The sequence below is a fragment of the Eptesicus fuscus genome, chromosome 2 (assembly GCF_027574615.1).
Source record: "Eptesicus fuscus isolate TK198812 chromosome 2, DD_ASM_mEF_20220401, whole genome shotgun sequence".
Taxonomy (NCBI): Eukaryota; Metazoa; Chordata; class Mammalia; order Chiroptera; family Vespertilionidae; genus Eptesicus; species Eptesicus fuscus.
In genome coordinates this window covers 111,904,793-111,918,611 of record NC_072474.1, presented here as the reverse complement: position 1 = coordinate 111,918,611, position 13,819 = coordinate 111,904,793, and the positions used below count along the sequence as shown (strand labels likewise).

The 13,819-nt window shown below is 40.5% G+C and overlaps 1 long non-coding RNA gene across 3 annotated transcripts in view; it reads right to left on the bottom strand.

Annotated features, from left to right (window-relative positions):
* The window catches only part of LOC129150912 (uncharacterized), a 57,642-nt gene that overhangs the window by 27,822 nt on the left and 16,001 nt on the right, over positions 1-13,819 (bottom strand). The window contains exon 5 of one of the 3 annotated variants that reach the window (XR_008557718.1): positions 13,036-13,125. The exons of the other annotated variants lie outside the window; for them this stretch is intronic. This is a non-coding gene — a long non-coding RNA (uncharacterized LOC129150912). Of the gene's footprint in view, positions 1-13,035; positions 13,126-13,819 lie in introns of those variants that run through there. 3 annotated transcript variants of the gene reach the window in all.

The following is a 13,819-nucleotide window of genomic DNA, read 5'->3' as shown; positions in this document are numbered from 1 at the left end:
GCTTCACTTCATAAGAGCTGGGAGGTTGCTAGAATTATTGTAAAAAGAACAGGAATATCTTATGGGAAAGTAAGAGCATGGATTTCATAAGCCACTGTACCCCAATATGAGAAATATTTTTTAGGATTGAGAGCCCAACTCTCTCTCCTTCATTCTGCCTTGGCAAAAGCACAACAAGCACAAAAGTTTGTCATTGTTGTTTTTTGAATCTCTGCCTCTTGATTCTTGATCTATTCATCTCTCTTTGTATATAGCTTACACATAGCCATGAAGAAGGCACCTTAGCTTACACATCCCACCAGTTAAGATGTTCCTTAGGGGTCAGCCACCACCATTTATGGGTGAAAGAAACTGATGGACCCAGTGTTACTTTCCCATGTATTATGGGAAAGTAACACTGGGTCCATCAGTTTCCCTGTATCAGGTGTCCTCATCTTTAGAGAAAGGGAATCGAAGAACTCAAACATGGAATCACCCCTGTGAATGAGAGGTGGACAGTTGTCAGAGCATGGTCACAGGCTGCTGGACATCTCAATGATCTCAAAGATGTTTATATAGAGCATCCTATAACTCCAGAAAACCACAAGGCTTTAAGAGCATATCAGCCACTAATAATGTCTCAAAATCTGACAAAGACCTTGCAAAGTGAGTGCCTTTTTGCCATAGAATGAGAAAAAATATTCTCAGTTGGTTAGAGTACCATCCTGATATACCAAGGTTGTGGGTTCGATCCCCAGTCAGGGCACATACAAGAAGCAACCAATGAATGTATAAATAAGTGGGATAACAAATTGTTTGTTCTCTATTTAAAATCAATCAATAAATAAAAATATTAACCCTCAGAGAGGTTAACTTGCTCAGGGTCACACTTTCTGGAGGAAAAGCCATGAAAACAAAACCCACTTCCCTCCAGGAGCCCTCACAGAGAATCTCTACTACCTGGATGAATTTCCCACTTCCCAAGGTTTAGCCCTCAACCCATAGGCCTAGAAAATCCTCATCGGCCAACACACAGAGATTCAGTCCATATCTTTGGGTAGAGACACACTGATGAGCTCACAAGGATTGATGAAACACAAGATACCTATCTACTCTTCTTCAAGGTGTTCCATCATAATTCATACCAGAATTCTCAGATAGCCTGAATACATACTGCCTCCTTACAAGACCTACATAGGAAAACTGATCATCAAGTACAAGGCATCAAATCAGAGCATTTCATATATAATTCTAATTTTTAGCTTATATGGCAGTGGTATTCTGAAGTGATGATCTATCTAATTAGAATGGACCTGCCCCTAAGTCCTGGTAGGTTGTATCTTGGAACCTGGGTATCCTCTATTCAGTGCATGTCTTGGAAAGGCATCATTAAAGCTTGTCTCTAAGACTCTCCTTTTCCTAAGCTTCTGCTTACTTACCCCTTTCTGATTGGTATATTCTTTTTTCTTTCATAGGTTAACGTCTTTAATCTACTTGCACCCACCTAGAATCTAATCTATCTTTTCAAAACAATTTCTCCTCAGAGCCATTTGTCTCTCCGCTTTACAACTCCTCCCTGAGGGAAGCCCAGATCTTGGGGTGTGCTTCATTCCTGCTGCATATCCCTACCCCCATCCCCAGATATACATATTTTAAATGCAACTGAAAATTAAAGCCATTGCAGAAGCTTTCCAAATGGGCAAATATTTGCCTCAATTATTCTATTTACAATTCCAAAAATATTTCTTCTGTTGAAGTCTGTGTACAAGAAGTGGCTCCAAAACCATTTTTAAGGGAGTTTTGACATCAATGAAACGTTATGCTGGCAGGGCGAGTGAAGTGCTTGATTAATAAAGAGTCTCAGTGTTTTCAAACACATATTCCAAGCAGCCTCATTTGAAGAAAACCACAAACGGAGAATGCTTTGCTGCTCACAGTCACAAGGGGGTTGTGTATTTCATTCCCGCTTACACAGTCCGCTTACTTTGGAGCTGGAGTAGGAAAGAAACATGGCCAGCAGAAATAAGGCTACATTCAGTGACCCTGCCCTTCCACCCACTGGCCTGATGGGAGGACTTTTTTACCCCTCTTTGCTACTGTTTTCTTAGTTTTTAACCTTTTAATACTTAATAATGCTCTGAAAGACCATCTTGAGAAAAGAGAGGGGGATCACTTAGGAACTCATTGTTGCTAGCAATTGAGGAGGATGAGATTCCTCGGTTCAGAATTTCCAGGCAGCGGCGTTGGCATGCTGCACAGAAACGTAATTGAGCATGTTCATGTTAATTACTTTGAAGTGCTTTCCTCTTTTCCAGTGCTTTACAAAAATACAGCAACTTAAATTGGGTCATTATTTCATATGTCTAAGATTCTACTCAGCTACTTAAGGTAGCCATGGAAATGCAGTCGGAGAATTCATTAAAAATGGGTTTCTCTCCTTCCTAATGAAGGAAAAAAGCTAATTAAAAAATAAAAAGGTTAAATGAAAGAATATATTGACAGTGTAATGACTAAAACAGGAATTTATAATAGTAATAATTTTAAAATTACCAGATACCTTTTTTTAAAGGTCTCATTACTGTTTAATCCCATTTCTGCAGACTGTTTTTCATGTCCTTAATTAACAGGTTAAAAACAACTAAAATAAAATGAAACAAAAATTTAAATTTTTTTCATTGATTATCTAACATGCACTTTTAATGGGAGAGGAATAAACTAAATAATCAGTGATTCCTTCCTACTTTAATATTCTACAGTTCTGATATTTTTTTATTAAATGTATTGGGTGACATTGATTAATAAGATCATATAGGTTTCAAGTGTACAATTCTATGATACATGATCTGTATATTGCCCTGTGTGGCCACCAGTCAAAGTCAAATCATCTTCCATCACCACATATTTCACCCCCTTTACCCTTTACTATCCCCTACCACCTTTCTTCTGGTAACCACATACTGTTGTCTATCTATGACTTGTGGAGATTTTTAAATTAAAATAATCATAACTAATACACTATTTCTCTGTGTATATCTTTCTATCTTAGAAAACCAAAGGCTGCTAAAATATTCCTCCAGAACCCTCCCAGCACGCAGGGATCTTGGTTCTTGATCTCCTGTCATTCTCCTTATCACATCCAGACTCATTTCTACCTACTTTGATTCTGATCTTCTTGATTGTATTTAATGCTGTTACTTGATATCCTATTTTTGGCTCTGTTCTTAGTGTTTCTCCTTGACTCTCATTTTTATTCTATTGCAAGCTTTTCTGACTCCCAGCAGCCTATGAGGTCTAATGCCTCAGCCCCAAATTCTGAAACCTACTAATTTGACTCAATTACTCTCCTCAACCTGCCTTTTCATCCCTGATCTTCCCAATCTCATCCAAACTCTACAAAGTTGACACATTTGCCCAGATTTGGTACATTTTCAAATCTCTTCTTAAATGCCCCTCCCATTTTCTATTTTAACAACTTTATTCTAGTAGCTTTGATAAAAAGCATGCTTTTGGAGAAAAATGTAAATTGTCAAAACTTACACAAGATTTAGAAAGCCTAAAGTAACCAATACCATGGGATAAGAGGGAAAAGTATAAAACAAATTAGTTCAAAAAAGGCTCCAGTTCCATGTAGTTTTATGTCCCTGTGCTTTCAAGGTGAAGTTACAGGTTATTTATACACCATTTAAACTGAATATAAAGAGGAACATTACTAAATTTACTAAGCTACACCAGAATAACCATATGAAAACATAACAAAATGAGGGGGAAATCAAAGTATAAATACTGTAACTTATGAATGTTATGTCAAATCCTTTATAAAGTTCCAGCAAATTTAGCCCACAGCATCATGAAAGAATAATGTAATACTAGAGGCCTGATGCATGAAATTTGTGCACTTGGGTGGGGGTCCCTCGGCCCGGCCTGCACCCTCTCACAGTCCAGGAGCCCTCAGAAGATGTCCAACTGCTGACTTAGGTGCACTCCAGCAGGGAGTGCACCTAAGCCAGCAGTCAGACATCCTTAGCTCTGCCATGGAGGTGGGAGAGGCCTGCCATCATGGCTATGCTCGCCAGCTGTGAGCCTGGCTTCTGGCTGAGCGGCACTCCCGCTGTGGGAGTGCACTGACCACCAGGGGGCAGCTCCTGTTTTGAGCATCTGTCCCTTGGTGGTCAGTGTGCATCATAGCAACTGACTGGTCATTCCACTGGTCAGTCAATTTTCATATTAGCCTTTTATTATATAGGATTGTCAAGTATAGATTTCATGACATTCCAGGAAAGAACTTTTAGTAAACTGAGAATAAACGATGCTTCCTCGATGTAATTTACACCAACCAATGGAAGCATGTCCCTTAAAATTGAACAAGAAACAAACCACAGTACCACCATTATTATAAGCATACTAGAGGCCGGTGCACAGATTCGTATACCAATGGGCTCCTTCGGCCTGGCCTGCACCCTCTTGCAATTCAGGACCCCTCGGGGGATGTTGGAGAGCTGGTTTCGGTTCGATCCCCACAGGCCAGGCCTAATCTGTGCACCAGGCCTCTAGTATTCATATAAGATCTTTGGTTAATCTCTTCCCACCCTCCACCCTCCCCCCTTCCCTCTGAGATTCATCAGTGTTTCCATGCCTGTGGTTTCCACTCCTGCATTGAGCATCTGCCCCCTGGTGGTCAGTGTGCATCACAGCTACCAGACGGTCAGCTGGTGGGCTGGTTGGCCGGTTGCTTAGGCTTTTATATATAGAGATGTTCTTAATGACCCACAAATGGGAACTTAAATGGTTTTCATACATTCTGACACCAAAGTCTGAGCTTCTATATGAGTTTTAGACCTCAGAGGTGTCCATCTTGGTTTTCAACTAGACAGCATCCTTTCCCACTTCTAATAGCAACACTTCAAGTTTCTTTTGAAAAACTACCTCTATCTATTACATGCAGTCTTGATAGGCATATCAACCAAGCTATTCTGCCCTCTTCCTGGCCAGGAAGTAGACATGCAACCAACCAATAAGACTTTCCTTCCCTTTTTTTCTCTCTCTCTATCACCCCCAATTCTGTAGAATTGGATCTTAAATAGAATGTGTACTAAATATTCACCCTGAAGGTGTGGTAGGGTGTGGCCTCAGAAGGCTGTGCTTTAATTCCTAGAGCTTTCTCATTCCTGTACTTTCTAAGGTCTCATTTTAATGTGTCCTTTCAATATATGAGTCATCTTCAAATCCATCAAATCCTTTAAATAAATATCTTTTAAAAAGACATTTTGCTAAAGTGAGCCAGTGTGTTTTGTCACTTGCAAAAAACCTTAGCTGGTGTATCTGTACTTCCAAATAACTAAGCTAGAACTCTGGACTCATCTTCCTCTCTTTAACCCAGACAATTAATCAGTCACCATATTCTGTGGGGTTCACTTATAAAGTATGCTTAGTCTTCTTGTTCTGACCTGACCTCTTTCTGTTACTGCCTTAGCTTAAGTCATCATTATGTCCTTCATGAACTATTACAACCTATTACAATGGCTTCTAACATGTGTCTTTACCTGCAGTCTCTTCCTGCCTAATCTATTCCAAACACATCAGAGTATTATTACGCTAAGAATTTCCTTGGTGATGTGACTACTCTGTCCCAAATACTTGAATGAGTCAACATTTCAAACAGAATGTTCAAAATCCAGAAAGCAAGCTGAGAATCCTGAACCTACACATCTAACCTTAACCCTTCCTTCTTTTCTTGCTGACATTTTACTCAAATCAAATGCAATAATTTGTTCTTCTCTTCAAGATACTACACATTCTTGCCCTTCAACCTAGAGAAGGTGTCTTTTTCCTTTCTTCCATTTCTTGCTATCCTCATGCAGCCAAATCTTACTTAGATTTAGAAGACAAATATAATCATCACTTTCTTTGGAAACCTACCCAAAGAACTGAAAATCTCATCTGCTTCTTCTGCAACTCCTAGCACTTCAACTCTACCTAACTTGGCATTCTTAGGGCTTCCTACCTGTTTTATTTAAACCTAAAAATGTTTTACCTTTCCGTCTAGACATAAGCCATGCCATGCATCCTGTTTTTCAGGACAACTAGGATAGAAAAAGTGGATGATTAAGCAGGAATGGAAGGCTAGAGCTAGACCAAGATATTTCCTAAACCCAGCTCATTAAACCTGGGAAGATAGATAGGGTGTGGTCAGTGAGAATATTTCTGAGAAGGCCCTGTATGTATGAAGCCTTCTTTGAGCTTCTACCTCCTTTTTCAAATTGTGTGGTCACAGCCCAATGACCAATGTGGTCAGCTGAAAGCACGCCCATGGCCACACATGTGTAACAAACTGCCAAGGATGAATGACAGCGGCATCATTGTTGAAAGAAGCTAAATAGAAAATGGTCATCATTCTTGAGACTTACACTTCTAAGCCTTCTTTGTTGTTTTTTTAAGAAGATGACATATTTCAAACCTCCAAAATGCCCTAATATCAAAGCTCATAGAGAACAGTAAATTAGACACAAGGAGAACCCAGGCTTTAGAATTAGACAAACCTCAGTTTAACTATGTGTCCACCATATATGAGCAACATAACTTATCAGTCTTTTCCTCTGACCATGGAAAGGGTATAAAAATAGTAACCAGGAAGTATCATTCTGAGCAACTAATGAGATCATGCATGTCAGATGTCTACCACAGTGCTTAGCAGTTTTATGTGCTCATGTCAATAGGTGCCTTGCTATGATACATATATTTATCACAACTCCTTTTTAAAAATAATTATGAGAGAGTCGGACCTGCATTACCACCATTTGTCCACCATCCAGAACTGTAATGTCAGTGCTGACATGTACACATAAGGAACTCTTGGACATTGAAATTGGGTCTCAAAAGAACTGTTGGCCGAGAAAGAAACTCACTACAGACTGAGTCATTTGCCTGTCACCGTAACCATTATTGCTTGTCTCATTTTCGGTTCTTATAAGTGTATTTCTAATAGCACATGATCTCACTCATCTAGGGGAAATAATGAACAACATAGACTGATGAATAAGAACAGACCCAGAAACAAGAAGGCATGGATCAGACTGTCGGGCCTCAGAGGGAGGGTAGGGGAGGGTGGGGATAAAGGGGAGAGATCAACCAAAGGACTTGTGTGCAAGCATATGAGCCTAACCAGCGGTTAAGGACAACAGGGAGGTGGGGGCATGTGTGGGGAGGGGTGTGGGATGGGAATGGGGGAATGAGGACAAATATGTGATACCTTAATCAATAAAGAAATTAAAAAAAAAAGATAATTTTGGGTAAAAATGTATACATTATATACTAAATGTATATAGACAGAGATTATATATATATATATATATATATATATATATATATATATCCTATCTAATAAAAGAGTAATATGCAAATTGACCATACCTCCACTACACCCACAAGCCATGCCCACCAGCCAATCAGGAGCAAGTATGCAAATTAACCCAACCAAGATGGCTGCAGCCACAGAGAGAGCAGGAGGCTTCAGTTGCCCCTGGCGATGGAGGAAGCCAAGCTTTCCGCCTGCTCTGGTCTGCCTTGTCCTTCGCTCAAGGCTACAAAGTTTCAATTATAGAAGATAAATAAATCCCAGATCCCAGGGCCTCCGCTTGGGTCGCTGGGAGGCATGGCCAGCCTGCAAACCACCACAGGCCCCTCGCCCAGGTCACCCCATGCCCCAAGGAAACCCCCACCCTGATCCATGACACCCCTCAGGGCAAACCAGCCGGCTCCCACCCGAGCACCAGGCCTCTATCCTATCTAATCCTATCTAATAAAAGAATAATATGCAAATTGACCATCACTCTAACACACAATATGGCTGCCCCCATGTGGTCAAAGATGACTGCCCCATGTGGATACAAGATGGCTGCCACAAGATGGCCAGAAGGGGAGGGCAGTTGGGGGGACCAGGCCTGCAGGGGAGGGCAGTTAGGGGTGACCAGGCCTGCAGGAGAGGGCAGTTAGGGGCAATCAGGCTGGCAGGGGAGCAGTTAGGCAACAATCAGGCTGGCAGGGGAGTGGTTAGGGGGTGATCAGGCTGGCAGGCAGAAGCGGTTAGGGGCAATCAGGAAGGCAGGCAGATGAGCAGTTGGGAGCCAGCAGTCCTGGATTGTGAGAGGGATGTCCGACTGCCCGTTTAGGCCCGATCCATGTCTGATCCTATGTGGATTGGGCCTAAACGGGCAGTCGGACATCCCTCGAGGGGTCCCAGATTTGAGAGGGTGCAGGCTGGGCTGAGGGACACACCACCCCATGCACGAATTTCATGCACTGGGCCTCTAGTATATATATAATTAATATATCCTAAATATAATGTTTATGTTTTTATTATTTTACAGATGAGCCAACAGGCTCAGAGAGGTTAGGTAAATACCTAGTAGATGTCAAACCATGGATTGAAATCATGGTCTAGCTATTCTGAAGTCTGTTTTCTTAACCATTATATTATCACCATCTGAAAATATTTTCTCAAAAAGCCTTCTCAGAAGCCTATAAGACATCCCAGTAGGAGTCCTCATCTTCTCAAATCAAAATCATTTGTTAATTTCCCCATTTTTCCATGACAGTGCCCCTCAGACCTTCATGTGATTCTATACTTCCAAGCCCACCAGTCACTTGTTGATCCTCACCTTCCTCAAGATTCAACACTGGGCCGCACCTTTCCCTCTATCTACCTCTTTGCTCCATTACCTGCAGTGACACCACACTCTGCATCTTACTTCTTTTGGTATAGTCAGGCATATCTTTTCAGAAGCCCAGTCCTAAGGTTGCACTGAAAGAAATATTGACCTGGAAGACTACATAGCTGGTCCTTATTCTTACTTGATTTCTGAGCCACTGAGTGGTTTTGGGCAATCTCCTCATTTCCTCTATGCCTCAATTTGCTCATTTCCAAATAAGGGAGATGATCCAGAGACTCTAAATTAGCTCCCACAGTCTATAATTCCAAGTTCATAAAAAGGACATTGAGAGAGAGAAATCTTGGCTGTCTGCCTCAGGGAAAAAATAATTAAGATATCACTTTGCAAAAGGAGTAAGTGAATTTCAACAGCATCGTGCCTGTCTCTGCCTAGAGTTGGCTGCCTCTCCAGGCTTGGGCTCCCTTTTGGACACTATAAATTATCCAAGGACATAGGCTAATTGACACAGTTGAGAGGAGTGGGACGCAAACAGTCCCAGGCTTGGAGAGTGAGACCTCTGTGGGGAGGTTAATAGAGTTGGAACAGCTTGGGCTTGAGGAAGGGCTGCTGAAGGGAGCCATCATTCTGCCGACACATTCATAAAAAAGATATTGTGAGAAGGGCAAGGATCAGTCTTCTTATTAATCAACAAGGGCAGAATGAGAATTAACAAGCTGTAAGCTGCAATGAGGAATATCGGGGAAAATGTTAGACCACTGGGAGCAGTTAGGCAATGGAACAGGCTGCTAGGAGAAGCCATGAAATCACTAATTGGGGACATTCAAGGGAGAAAGCAGACACACATCTGTCACAGGGGAGGGAACTCCAGAGGGAAAGTGAGGAGCTCGACTCCAACAGACTTCAATAACCTCATTGCAACCGGCTCTCAGCTTTAATAGCAGAGCACAATCTAAGGTTCAGTGTGAAGGCAGATTGAGTGAAATGTGTAATGGTGGGTAGGCTGGAGATAAACATGGAGTGGGGATGGTATAGTGACTGAGACCATGATTTTGGAGTTTTCATGAACTGAGTTCAAACCTTAGCTCTGCCACCTATTAATTTGCAGAGTTTCCATCTGAGATTCACTTTTCTTGGCTAGAAAATTGGAACCATGATGACAATCTTGTAAAGGCTGTTGTGAGGATTGAATAAGTCCACTTAGCATGGCATCTGGCATGTGGGAAGTTCTAGGAAAATGATGTTTATGATGAAAGCAGGAGCTTGCTGGGGCAGGAAGTGAGGAGAAGGAAGGCTCAGTCCTCAACTTGCTTTAGTGACCAGTCCTTGCAACTTTGAGCTGGACAGGGACTGGTGATCTTCAATCATTGACTGCATCTCCCTTTCTGAGGGTGTCAGTTTTGAGGTTTGATGAGGCCATATATGGGAATGGTAGAATGCTTTTTCTGAACTGCCCATGTGTTATAGAACCTAGAAAAAGAGCTTGGTAGCATCCAAAGAATAGTGATTGTTTCCTGAAGATGATGTTCTTGGTGCTTTGCAGCATGCCTCTTCAGTCCACCACTGAGGTTATCCACAGTGGTGGACAGCCCTATGTGAGTTTACAGTCACATGACATCAAAGCCCCACTTCTAATGCCAATTTTGTCACTTTCTACCTTAGAAGAGGGCCTTTGCTGAAGCTGTGGAATCAGTAAACCTGTGCAAAAGTACAGCCCAGAAGTGAATATTTGTTAATGCCCATGGGTAACCCTCAAACAGAGGATAGGAGCCAATGGGTAAGTACCTATTCTTTTGGCAGAAATTCTGAGATGCACTGACTCTTCAGAGGTCCTCGTAGATCAAGCTCTCAGAGCCTACAGCAGAAACACTATCCCTTTCAGCTTTTGTTCCTGCTCTGGCTCAGTCTCTCCACATCCTCATTCCTGTTTCCTGGGATTACTTCCCAAATAAACTTACCTGTACTCAAATCCTTGGATCAGGCTGTGTTGTAGGGGGGGTGGGGCAGGGGACTAAATTAAGGCAGTGTCCAGAAGAGACAATAATTTAAAAGGTCAAAAACTAGAGGCAGCCTTCCATAGATTTTTGTATATTAGGACTTGCCATAATGATTACTCTAGAAGAAGTGTGTCCTCACATACGTTGCCATCTATTTTTTATTAAGCATTGTCCCCTCAGGTATGCCTTCATCCCCTCACAAGGGTAAAAGCAACAATTTAAGAAATTTAAATGTCTTCTATCTTCTTTCTTCCATCTCTCCTGGACCTATAGTCAGTATTTTTCAGATTCAATCTACTAGGGCATCTTACATCAAAGATGTAGAGAGTATTTTGAACTCAGAATTCAACAAAGTTCTTGTTGAATTTCTCTCTGCTTTCGGTGCATATATGCATTATCTTTCCCAGGAACAGGAACAGAGATCATAGACACACACAGCAGACTATGTTTTTCACTTTATTACCTAGACTTATGTATTGTGGCTGCTCCTAGCTGCAAGGGAGGCAGGAAATTTGTTTTTTCCTCCTTCCAAAGTGGAGACAATCAAGCTAAGAGGAGTAAAGATTGAGTACTTAGCCAGTGAAAAAGATTTCCTATAATTTTTCTATTCAAATGAAAACTTTAATCCCAGGTTTTTGCATAAACCAAAGGAGCAATTGAATTTTAGTCTAAAAAAATTATCATCTGTTAAAGATAATTTAAAACTCCCATGCAAATGTTGGTAAAGAAATAAGAATCGTCATTTGTTTCATAATGTATGTTCATACTAGGGATATAAAAAAATAGTGTTATCTGCCCTCAGGGATCTCTCAGTGTATTAGAAACACAGGGAAACTTCAGCCTATAATATACACAGATCAGTGCCATACAGTGCGGACACACAATGAGTGTGGTGTGCATACAACATCATGGGAGCAGGGAATTGGAGAGAGGGAACACAAACTCTCCCCTGAGAGATCTGTGCAAGAGCTTTACAGGTAAGTTTGGAATCTAGATTGTTTATTTTGCTTAGTGTAGAAAGAAACCATTGGAGTTACAAGCAAGAGAGCAGGGCAATATGACCACCCTTTAAAAAAGGGCATTCTGTTGGTTATGTGAAGGAAGAATGGTGAAAGTGCCACTAGGAAACCTGGCTACCAGGGTCCTGCATTTGGTTGGGAGAGAGAGAAAGGTGGCCTGCTTTGGGGTTGGAGCTTTGGAGATTGTAAGAAAGGATCAAATTCAGAATGTATTTTAGAGCCACTATAAATTGCTGAATTAAACAGAAATGAGAAGGGAAATAGGGGGAAAAAAGACACCTACATTCATCCCACCAGAGTAATGGGAAACATGTAAGATTAATTTACTGAGACAGAGAAGATTAAAGACTGTATTGGCTGGAAAGGGGAGTCTCTTTTGTTCCTGTCAAGTTTGAGTTGCCCATTAGTAATGAAGTGGATTGTCAAGTAGTCTAGTATCAGGGGAAGGTCTAAAGCCCACAAAGAAGCACTGTCACTTCCTTCATATGAACTCCCACAATGCCTCCATCTCTAAAGCTGATTGGTAAGTGCTCCTCACCGGACTCCTCTAAAACCTCTAGCACGGCTCTTATTCAACTCTGCCAATGAGTTGGGTGACTACATTTTATTCATATTGGCATTCCCATCACAAGATCAAGTATATAATAAGAGTGGCACCATATTTTTGGTAGTAAAAATTATTTTAAGAGCCTGGCCGGTGTTGTGGTTGAGCATCAACCCAGGAATCAAGAGGTCACAGGTTTGATTCACAGTCAGGTGTCAGGGCACATGCCTAGTAGGGGCCGGGCAGGAGTCAGCCGATGATGATGTTCCTCTCTCATGGATGTTTCTCTCTATCCCTCGCTCTTTCTCTCCCTCTAAAAATCAATAAAACCTTAAAGTGTGAGTGACAGTAGTTTAAAAAAATATTTTAAGAATAAATGAGCATCCCTGTCAAGTAGGAAAAGCACAAATGACTGTAATCACCATCCTTATTATGTATATTTCACAGATGTTGAATGTGAAATGTGAGAGACTCACAACCATCTTTTAATTTTAAACGTCATAATCTTGCCACTGCATAATGTTTAATCAGGTCTATAATAAGTACATAATTGACTAAATTGACTTGTTTCCAGTGAGTCTAAAAAAGAAATGTCTCTCATTTACTGAATAAATTTTTCAGAGGTGTTAGATATAGCCATAGAAGACCTGTACCTTGTTGTCAAAGCCAGTGGCTCAATGATGTTAGTTATTATATTTTATTAATATTTGATTAAGTTGGACTATTGAAATATATGTCAGTTCTAGGGAATATTATCAATTATAGTCCATATGTATTTCCATTGCAATTATAATTTTTATTCTCTTAATGTTTCAGAATAAAAGGGCCAATCTCTTGGATTAAGTCTTTGTGCATAACTTAAAAATGCAGCTGGAATTTGGGCCATGGCCACAAAATTTGATAGACATTCCCCCATGACTTTTCTGCAAAAGAAAATAAAAACTTCCATGTTGAAAATATTATAAAAGATATCATTTAATTCTGCAAACTTTATTCAACATGGAATAATATGTTCAGATAACAACAATTTTCTACATATAAATTAGGTGTTTATTATATTTTCCTTTTTATTCATATGTACTCTTAAAGCTTTATTATTTATGACCATGCTATGATTGTGACCAATAAATTATGTTATTTGCTGGGAGTTTCAAAGTTGTAACTTCACAGTCAGCATCAATCCATGGCCTGTTCCAGTTACACTCATTTGCAGTGATTAATTAACCTTGTAGAAAAGCTGACACCACCACTGGGAATAATTCTTTGTTATTTTTTACCGTGCTTTTTTGTGTGTGTGTATTAAACTACTTATGTTTATATCTCCTGAGGCCATATAATTTAATACTTGGTGATTTCAGAAAGATTTAATTGGTGGAAAACCTTATACATTATTGCTAATGTAAGAGGAAGGCTTAGAGAAAGCCAAATTAAGTTTGGAAATTATCATGCCATGGTGTTTAGCAATACCTACTTTAATAGTCTGCTTTTTTTTCCAGATTATTTTTCCCAAAAATAAAATGTAAGTGAACTCCATGAAGGAAAAGAGCTCTTGTGCCCCGTACCTAGAACGCCTGCCACAGCACTGTGCAATCAGTTCTCTTTAAAGGTGGTTTGTAT